Source organism: Pan troglodytes, chromosome 15 (assembly GCF_028858775.2).
Source record: "Pan troglodytes isolate AG18354 chromosome 15, NHGRI_mPanTro3-v2.0_pri, whole genome shotgun sequence".
Lineage (NCBI taxonomy): Eukaryota > Metazoa > Chordata > Mammalia > Primates > Hominidae > Pan > Pan troglodytes.
This window is the reverse complement of record NC_072413.2, coordinates 62,579,566-62,589,032: the sequence shown is the minus strand read 5'-3', so window position 1 is coordinate 62,589,032 and position 9,467 is coordinate 62,579,566. Positions and strand designations below refer to the sequence as shown.

Below are 9,467 nucleotides of genomic sequence, written 5' to 3'. Positions count from 1 at the left end.
TTCACACACAAAAAAACCTGTAGATGAATGTTTGCAGCTTTATTTGTAATAGCCCCAAACTGGAAATAACCCAGATGACTTATAAAGGACAAATTAAACAAACTATGGTACATCCACATAATAGAATACTAGTTAGCGATAAAAGTAAACTATTGATAAATGCAACAACCTGGGTGGAATTTCCAGAGAATCATGCTGAGTAAAAAAGTCAATCCCAGTAAATTACATGCTAAATGAATCCATGCATATAACATTCTTGAAATAAGAAGTGTATGTGGCTATAAAACATGAGGGACTCTTGGTTTTTGTTGTTGTTGTTGGTGGTGGTGGTGGTGGTTTTAGACAGGGTCTTGCTGCATTACCCAGGCTGGAGTGCAGTGGCATGATCACAGCTCCCTGCAGCCTCAACCTCCTGGGTTCAAGTGATCTTCCCATCTCAGCCTCCCAAGTAGCTGGGACCACAGGTGTGCACCACTACGCCCGGCTATTTTTTTTTTTTTTGTATTTTTAGTAGAGGTGGGGTCTCAGTATGTTGCCCAGGGTGGTCTCAAGCTCCTGGGCTCAAGCAATCCTCCCGCCTTGGCCTCCCAAAATGCTGGGATTATAGGCATGAGCGCCACCATGCCCTGCCATGTTCTGTGTCTTGACTGGTTCAATATCAATATCCACTGTAAAATTGCGCTATAATTTTGCAAGATGCTACCATTGGGAGAAACTGGGTAAAGCTTTCACAGGATCTCTGTGTATTATTTCTTACAACTGCATATGAATCAGTAATTATCTCAAAAAAAGTTTAATTTAAAAAAGAAACAAATGAAAATGTATAAGCAAGATAAAGCTGTAAAAATAGGAAACAAGGCCGGGCACAGTGGCTCATGCCTGTAATCCCAGCACTTTGGGAGGCCGAGTCGGGCGGATCACAAGGTCAGGAGATCGAGACCATCCTGGCTAACATGGTGAAACCCCATCTCTACTAAAAATACAAAAAAATTAGCCAGGCATGGTGGCGGGCACCTGTAGTCCCAGCTACTCGGGAGGCTGAGGCAGGAGAATGGCGTGAACCCAGGAGGCAGAGATTGCAGTGAGCCGAGATCACACCATTGCACTCCAGCCTGGGCGACAGAGTGAGACTCTGTCTCAAACAAAAAAAAAAGGAAATAAATGCTTTGAGAGGCTGAGGCAGGAGGATCGCTTGAGCTCAGGAGTTTGACAACAGCCTGGGAAACACAGTGAGACCTCGTCTCTACTAAAATTAAAAAAAAAAAAAGCTGGGTGTGATGGTGTATGCGTCTAGTCCCAGCTAATAGGGAGGCTGAGGTGGGAGAATCACCTGAGCCCAGGAGGTCAAGGCTGCAGTGAGCCGAGATCGCTCCACTGCACTCCAGCCTGGGCAACAGAACAAGACACCCTGTCTTAAAAAAAAAAAAGGGGGGGGGGCTGGGTGCGGTGGCTCATGCCTGTAATCCCAATAGTTTGGGAGGCCGAGGCGGGTGGATCATCTGGGGTTGGGAGTTCAAGACCAGCCTGACCAACATGGTGAAACTCTGTCTCTACTAAAAATACAAAATTAGCTGGGCGTGGTGGCACGTGCTTGTAATCCCAGCTACTCCAGAGGCCGAGGCAGGAGAATCGCTTGAACCTGGGAGGCGGAGTTTGCAGTGAGCCGAGATCGTACCATTGCACTCCAGCCTGGGCAACAAAAGTGAAACTCCATCTCAAAAACAAACAAAAAAATAAAAATCTAAAAATCTAAGCAACCAAAACACTAAGCTCTTATGATTAAATATTAAATTTGTTTCTGTGGTTCCTTGCTGCAAAATAAAAAGAAGAAAACATGATAGGTTATATGTTCTTGTTCTCTGATCAAAATAATCATGGTATATTTTTAGGTGAGACAATCTTTCCCCTGGAAGTCAATTCTGAAAGGGTGATGAACTTAGTCTTAAAATATAACCTGCAGAGCACAAAATAAGGTCTACAGAGGCTAAGCAGGCTAAGAGCTCAGATGCTGTTCATTTTAATGCTTAATAGTCCATGACTGGCCAGGCGCGGTGGCTCATGCCTGTAATCCTAGCACTTTGGGAGGCCGAGGTGGGCAGATCATTTTAGGTCAGGAGTTCGAGACTAGCCTGGCCAACATGGTGAAACCCTGTCTCTACTAAAAATACAAAAATTAGCCAGGCATGGTGGCAGGCGCCTGTAATCCCAGCTACTCGGGAGGCTGAGGCAGGAGAATCACTTGAACCTAGGAGACGGAGGTTGCAGTGAGCCAAGATTGCGCCATTGCACTCCAGCCTGAGCGACAGAGCAAGACTCTGTCTCAAAAAAGAAAAAAAAAAAAAAAACAATCCATGACTTGGTTATGGGATCCTAGGAAAATAGTGATACAACTTTCAGGGCTAGTCTTACACATAAGTTTAATAGATGATCATCCAGAAAATATGGCTTCAAGAAAATAAAAAAGATACTTCACAGCCCAGCTATGTCTTCGTTATGCAGTCTCTGAAAGTCCACCATTAGGGACATACTTCTTTGGGTTAAGAATTTTTGCTACCTGGGATTCTTCTACTGAAAATTCAAGGACTGGGTGTTGCTCAAGTGATGCACATAGAGGGGTCCCCTGGGCATCTAAGAGCCTCAGGAGAACTGGAGAAACAGCATCACCTGCTCTGCTTTCCCATTCAAGGCAACCCCACCCTGTGCTTTCCATCCCAAACCTCACCTCCTCAAGGTCTCGTTTCCTCCAAGCATCCCCTCTCTCTTGCATCAGCAGTTCTCCCCCCACCCACCCCCTCCACTAGGTCATGTGCATCAGCATACAAATGTGTTCTAGTATCTCCTGCTTCTGAGAAGCCAAAAGCCAAAATAACCCCCCAAACTCCTCACCTCCTTGACCCACAACGCCTTCTAGCTACTGTGCTATTTCTTTCCTTCCCTGCTCGGCAAATCCAAGGACTATGGAACTGATTTGTCCATAGTCTTGGTCTCTGCTTTCTCACCTGCCTTTCTCTACTCAGCCCATTTCAGGAAGGCTGCACACCTCTGAGCCTGCATGGTTGACCGCCACATTCCCAAGTCTGAGAGCCGCTTCTCTGTTCTCACCTTACTGGTTCTCTCTGCAGCATTTCTACTCAGCTTCCCATTGTCTACTTGATGACACAGTTTTTTGTCCCATGACTCCCCATGCTCTGGGTTTTCCTGATATCTTGCTGGCTGTTAGCACATTCTGAAGCTGATTTGGGTTGTTGGAGACCATAAGGAACTTAATGCATTTTATTTGCTCCTCCTCTGCCCATTCTAACACGTAGAAGACCTGACAGCTGGGTCCTTTACCTTTTTCCCTATCTGCATTCTCTTCTTAGGTAATTGTATCTGGTCCCATGGCCAGCTATTTCCAAATCTGTATTTCCAGCTCTCATCTCTCCCTAGGCGCACACATCTGTACTTGGGTGACTAATCGGCATATCAAGCTTACCCGTCAAAACAGAACTGAAGATTTCCTCCCTCAGGCTGTTCCTCATGCACTTTCCCCTATGGAAGCATGGTATGCTTAACTGCTTGGGCCAGAAAGTTTGGAGTTATCCTTGCTTTCTCTTTTCTCATCCCCTGTTTCCGATCTGTCACTCTTATCAACTCCACCTTATCCAGGATCCATCCCCATCTTCCCTCTCCTGGATCTTCTCTGTAGCCTCTAACTGATCTCCCAGCCTCCACTCTCCACTGTCTACTCCCCTTGCCCCCGGCCCATATTCCACACAGAAGCCAGAGTCATCCTTTAAAACATTAACTGGATCACATCACTTCTTTGCCTAAAACCCTCCATCTGCTTCCCAACCCAATTAGTGTAAAAGCCCAACACCCTACACACCTGTGAAGCATAAATCATCTGGTTCCCACCAACTCCCTCATTCATCCAGAATGGCATGGAGCATGTCTGTGTAGTCATGGGGGGCATGCTTAGGGTTAGTGCAGCAGGTGCACAATAAATATTTGTTTGTCAGTCAATGAATCAATGACTTAGTAAGAGAAACTTAAAATTCTACATTGGTAATAACAGCTCTGTACCTCAGGGTCCTGACTTGAAGAGCCAGCATCTATAACCACCATGATTTCTGGTTTGCTGTGAGAAGTAGTGGGAAAAAATGGCCTGGTTTTAAAAATCCACACAATAGTTCTTTAATGGGTACGTGTTACAGTTTGAGTCCCCTGATGACATTATTATCCTCCTCATTTTATTCTTTGTAGGCAATGATACAAGACTCTGGAGTCCTCCAGCAAATGCTCAATTTATACCTTTCAGGTCTGAGTCAGTGTGGGATTATCAGTACACATTGAAGGATGTGTGTGAAGGGAAAGAGTGTAGCAGAGGAGATAATTATTTCCAGGTGAAGCGACTGTATTCAGGTAGCAACTAGCGCATTTAAATAGAGTCAGTGGCTCAGAAAAACCACACAAAGGAACACGCTTCCCTGAATTAAAAAGCATGCAGTAAACCCACTGCCACATCCACGTGAGGCCTCTTTGCCCTGCTGCAGGCACGAGCTGACGCTGATTTGAGTTGTCTGAGCATGTAGCGGATTTACATGTTCATTCTTTTTTTTCTTGAGGGTGTGTTTTGTTCCTTTTTTTTTTTTTTTTTAAACATTCTCACACATGCATTGGTCTGTGCTTGTTGCAAAGTGAAAGAATTGGAGAAGGGAATGAAATGCTCATCAGTCAACCTGCAACCACATCCTGGTAGTTTATGGAGAGTTGATATCCACTCATTTTTTCCCATTCTCTTTTCCATTGTCTGCCTTTTTTTTCCATCTGTAAATATTTAAGTTTGTTCCTCTGAAAAAAGGAGGGATGGCTTAGAAAACCACAATAATATTATTACATCTAAAAATTACTGGGCACGGTGGCTCACGCCTGTAATCCCAGCACTTTGGGAGGCTGAGGTGGGCGGATCACCTGAGGTCAGGAGTTCAAGACCAGCCTGCTCAACATGGTGAAACCCCGTCTCTACTAAAAATACAAAAATTAGCTGGGCATGGTGGTGCGCACCTGTAATCCCAGCTACTTGGGAAGCTGAGGAGAGAGAATTGCTTGAACCTGGGAGCCGGAGGTTGCAGTGAGCCGAGATCATGCTACTGCACTCCAGCATGGGCAACAGAGTGAGACTCCATCTCAAAAAATAAATAAATAATAAAAAAAATTTTTAATCATTCCTTCATATCAAATATCCCCTTAGTATTAAATTTCCTTAATTACATATGTTTAAATAGTTGGTTTATTCAACTCAGGATCCAAACAAGGCCTACCCATTATATTTGACTGATAGGGCTTTTTTTTTTTTTTTTTTTTTTGAGACAGGATCTTGCTCCGTCAACCAGACTGAAGTGCACTGGAGTAATCATGACTCACTGCAGCTAAATTTTTAGCTTTTCTTTTGTAGAGACAGGGTTTTGCTATGTTGACCAGGTGGGTCTTGAACTACCTGGCCTTAGGCAATCCTCCCACCTCAGCCTCCCAAAGTTCTGGGATTACAGGCATGAGCCACCATGCCTGACCAATATGTCTCTTGTTTCTTTTTTTACCTAAAGGTTCTCCTTCTAGCCCTTTATCCCCTTGCTATTTGTTGAAGAAACTGGGTAACTTTTTCTGTAAGAGTTCTCATTTTGAATGTTTCTAATTGCATCCCTGTAGTGCTATTTAACATGTTCCTCCCTCCCTGAATTTCCTATAGATTTGATGTTAGATTTAGCAGCTCAGTCTGATGCAGGTTTTGTTTTTTGGCAAGAACATTTCCTAGGTATTCCCAGTGCATACACAGGGCAACTCACAGATGCCCAGGTGTGTTGTAAAGTCCCATCAGGGGGCACCTGATGCCCAGGTGTCTCTCGAGATGTCAGCTGCCACTGATAATCAGTACCTAGATCCATTATTGCACTAAGTGTTCTCAAAATGCTGACAGTCCAGCTATATAATTCCTTTTTAATTTATTACCTGGAATATTTCTATAAAGAGAAATTTCCCCTCATCAATTATTTGGGTCGCTCTGAGGTACAATTTGGAAGGGAAATGACTACGTGCCATTTTCAGACTTGTGGGGTAGAAAAAGCCAGGGAAAAGAGGCAAAACTCAGAAGAACCCTCTGGGCTACTTGGTAAGAGTGTTCCTCAAGGCATTGGTACAGGAGGAGGAGGGAACGACTAATGGAAATGAGATTTGAGATCGTCTAATCTGTGGGTCCTCATTATTCCTGCATGGATAATTATGAGTTGGCTGACTGCTGAGCTCTTAGTCTCCACGATTCCTCACCTGCCTGCCCCTTGCTCTGTTACTGAGCTTTGTCCTTACTCCTAGATTCAGCTCTGAGGGCAGAACCCCACCTTATACTTCTTGAGTCCCTCATAGCCCTAGCAAGGCACTGAGCACTGAGTCACCTATCAATGAATGACTGCTTGTAAATTCAAGGTGATGAATTATTTATTTTATAATAATTCTCACAAGCACTTCTGAAGTGTCTATCTGGTCACAGGGCTGGATGGAATGACATAGTTCCACCCCTCAATAAGTCTTAAATCAATAATGAACAACACTGTCCCAGATCAACATGAAGGAGCCAGATATTTGAATCAGTCTTAAATAAATACGCAAAACACACAAATGTTCCAAAGGTAATATGTTACTGCCAGATTGCCTGCCAGACGCTCACACCAAAGCATGCTCCTGCCCTGCCTTCTGTGTATGAGGATGCCCACATTCCCACCCACTTGCCAACAGTCATTATCATTTCTTCAAATCTTTGCCAATTCTATAGGTTAAAAAATGGAATCATATGTTCTCTCTTTTTTTTTTTTTTTTTTTTGAGACGGAGTTTCGCTCTTGTTGCCCAGGCTGGAGTCCAATGGCACGATCTCAGCTCACTGCAATCTCCACCTCCTGGGTTCAAGAGATTCTCCTGCCTCAGCCTCAGGAGTAGCTGAAATTACAGGCGCCCGCCACCATGCCTGGCTAATTATTTTGTATTTTTAGTAGAGATGGGGTTTCATCATGTTGGCCAGGCTGGTCTCGAACTCCTGGCCTCAGGTGATCCTCCCACCTCGGCCTCCCAAAGTGCTGGGATTACAAGCATGAGCCACCACATCCGGCCCATTATATGTTCTAGTTTATACTTCAATTAGTAGCAAGAACTAACCCCTCTTCCCATTGGCCATTTGTGTTCCTCCTTTTGTGGCTGATTACCTATTCATGTCTTTTGCTCATCTGCATTGAGGTCCCTGTGTACTGCTGGGTGGGACTGGGTGCTAAATGCCACGATGCATGAAGTCCAGGACACTTTCAAAACAAATATCTACTGTTTTTTAAAAAGAAGAAAATACGGCCAGGTGCAGTGGCTCACTACTGTAATCCCAGCACTTTGGGAGGCCGAGGCAGGTGGATCACCTGAGGTCAGGAGTTCAAGACCAGCCTGGTTTGATAGTGAAACCCGGTTTCTACTAAAAATACAAAAATTAGCCAGGTACCATGGCATGTGTCTGTAGTCCCAGCTTCTCGGGCAGCTGAGACAGGAGAATCGCTTGAGCCTGGGAGGCAGAAGTTGCAGTGAGCCGGGCTCATGCCATTGCACTCCAGCCTAGGCAACAGAGTGAGGCTTTGTCTCAGGAAAAAAAAAAAAAGAAGAAGAAGAAAATACATGTATGTAAAAAATGCTTAAAGAAAAATAACTTTTGTCGACTTAAAAAATGGCCGCCCGGAGCGTGTTCCGCGCGGTTCCCCCAGCGGTCTCCGGCTGAACCGGCGCTCTCGCCTCCCCGCCGAACACAGCGTGAGGAGCCCCCCTGGGGACATGGTGTTTGAGTCTCTGGGCTTGCCGAGCACCAAGTCCTCTGAGGACCGCAGGGCAGCACCGGAAGCGGCCGAGCGCGCTCGGCCCGGCGACCACCAGCCGCTCCAGACCCCTGCGCCGCCGCGCGCCGGGTTTCGCCGCACCCAAGACCCAGCGAGTGCAGCGGCGGCCGCCGAGGAGGTTCGAAAACATGGCCAAAAGAAATACCGAGAAGGAACTGACAGATAGGAATTGGGATCAAGAAGATGAAGCTGAAGAGGTGGGAACATTCTCCGTGGCCAGTGAGGAAGTCTTGAAGAATAGAGCCATAAAGAAAGCAAAGCGCAGAAATGTTGGATTCGAATCTGACAGTAGAGGAGACTTTAAAGGCTTTAAAGGTTTGGTGGTACCTTTTGGAGGAGGACGGTTTCCTGGATTTGGTAGTGGCGCTGGAGGGAAGCCTTTGGAAGGACTGTCGAATGGAAACAACATAACCAGTGCCCCTCCCTTCACCAGTGCAAAGGCAGTGGCAGAGCCCAAGGTAGCCTTTGGTTCTCTTGCTGCAAATGGCCCTACCGCCTTGGTTGATAAAAAAGTTTCAAATCCCAAAACTAATGGGGACAGTCAGCAGCCCTCCTCCTCTGGCCTTACTTCCGGTAAAGCTTGTGTCGGAAATGCCTATCACAAGCAGTTGGCCGCCTTGGACTGCTCCGTGCGGGATTGGATGGTGAAGCACGCGAATACAAACTCCCTCTGTGATCTGACACCTATCTTTAAAGACTATGAGAAATATTTAGCAAACATTGAACAGCAACACGGGAACAATGGCAGGAATTCTGAAAGTGAATCTAACAAAGCGGCGGCTGAAACACAGTCTCCTTCCCTTTTTGGCTCAATAAAATTACAGCAAGAGTCAACGTTTTTGTTTCATGGCAGCAAAACTGAAGATACACCTGACAAGAAGGTGGAGGTGGCATCTGAAAAGAAAACGGACCCATCATCACTAGGAGCGACAAGTGCCTCATTTAATTTCGGCAAGAAAGTTGATAGCTCTGTTTTGGGCTCATTAAGCTCTGTCCCCCGACTGGATTTTCATTCTCCCCTGGAAACTCTAGTTTATTTGGCAAAGATATTATCCAGAGTAAACCAGTCTCTTCACCATTTCCCACTAAACCATTGGAGGGCCAAGCGGAAGGTGACAGTGGTGAATGCAAAGGTGGAGATTAAGAAGAGAATGATGAGCCACCCAAAGTAGTAGTTACCGAAGTAAAAGAAGATGCTTTTTACTCCAAAAAGTGTAAACTATTTTACAAGAAAGACAGTTTAAAGAGAAAGGCATAGGTACTCTGCATTTAAAACCTACGGCAAATCAGAAGACATAGCTTTTGGTGCGGGCAGACACCAATTTAGGCAACATATTGCTGAATGTTCTGATTCCACCCAATATGCCATGTACGCGAACAGGGAAAAATAACGTTCTTATCGTCTGTGTTCCAAATCCACCAATCGACGAGAAGAATGCCACCATGCCAGTCACCATGTTGATTCGGGTAAAAACCAGCGAGGATGCAGACGAGTTGCACAAAATTTTACTGGAGAAAAAGGATGCCTGAACACGCGAAGTCGGCTGCGGAATTATTGCCAAGTTGCTGCT

The 9,467-nt window shown here is 45.4% G+C and overlaps 1 pseudogene; it reads left to right on the top strand.

Moving 5' to 3' along the window:
- The first annotated feature begins 7,917 nt into the window (after positions 1-7,917).
- LOC100613917 (nuclear pore complex protein Nup50-like) lies at positions 7,918-9,467 on the top strand (annotated as a pseudogene).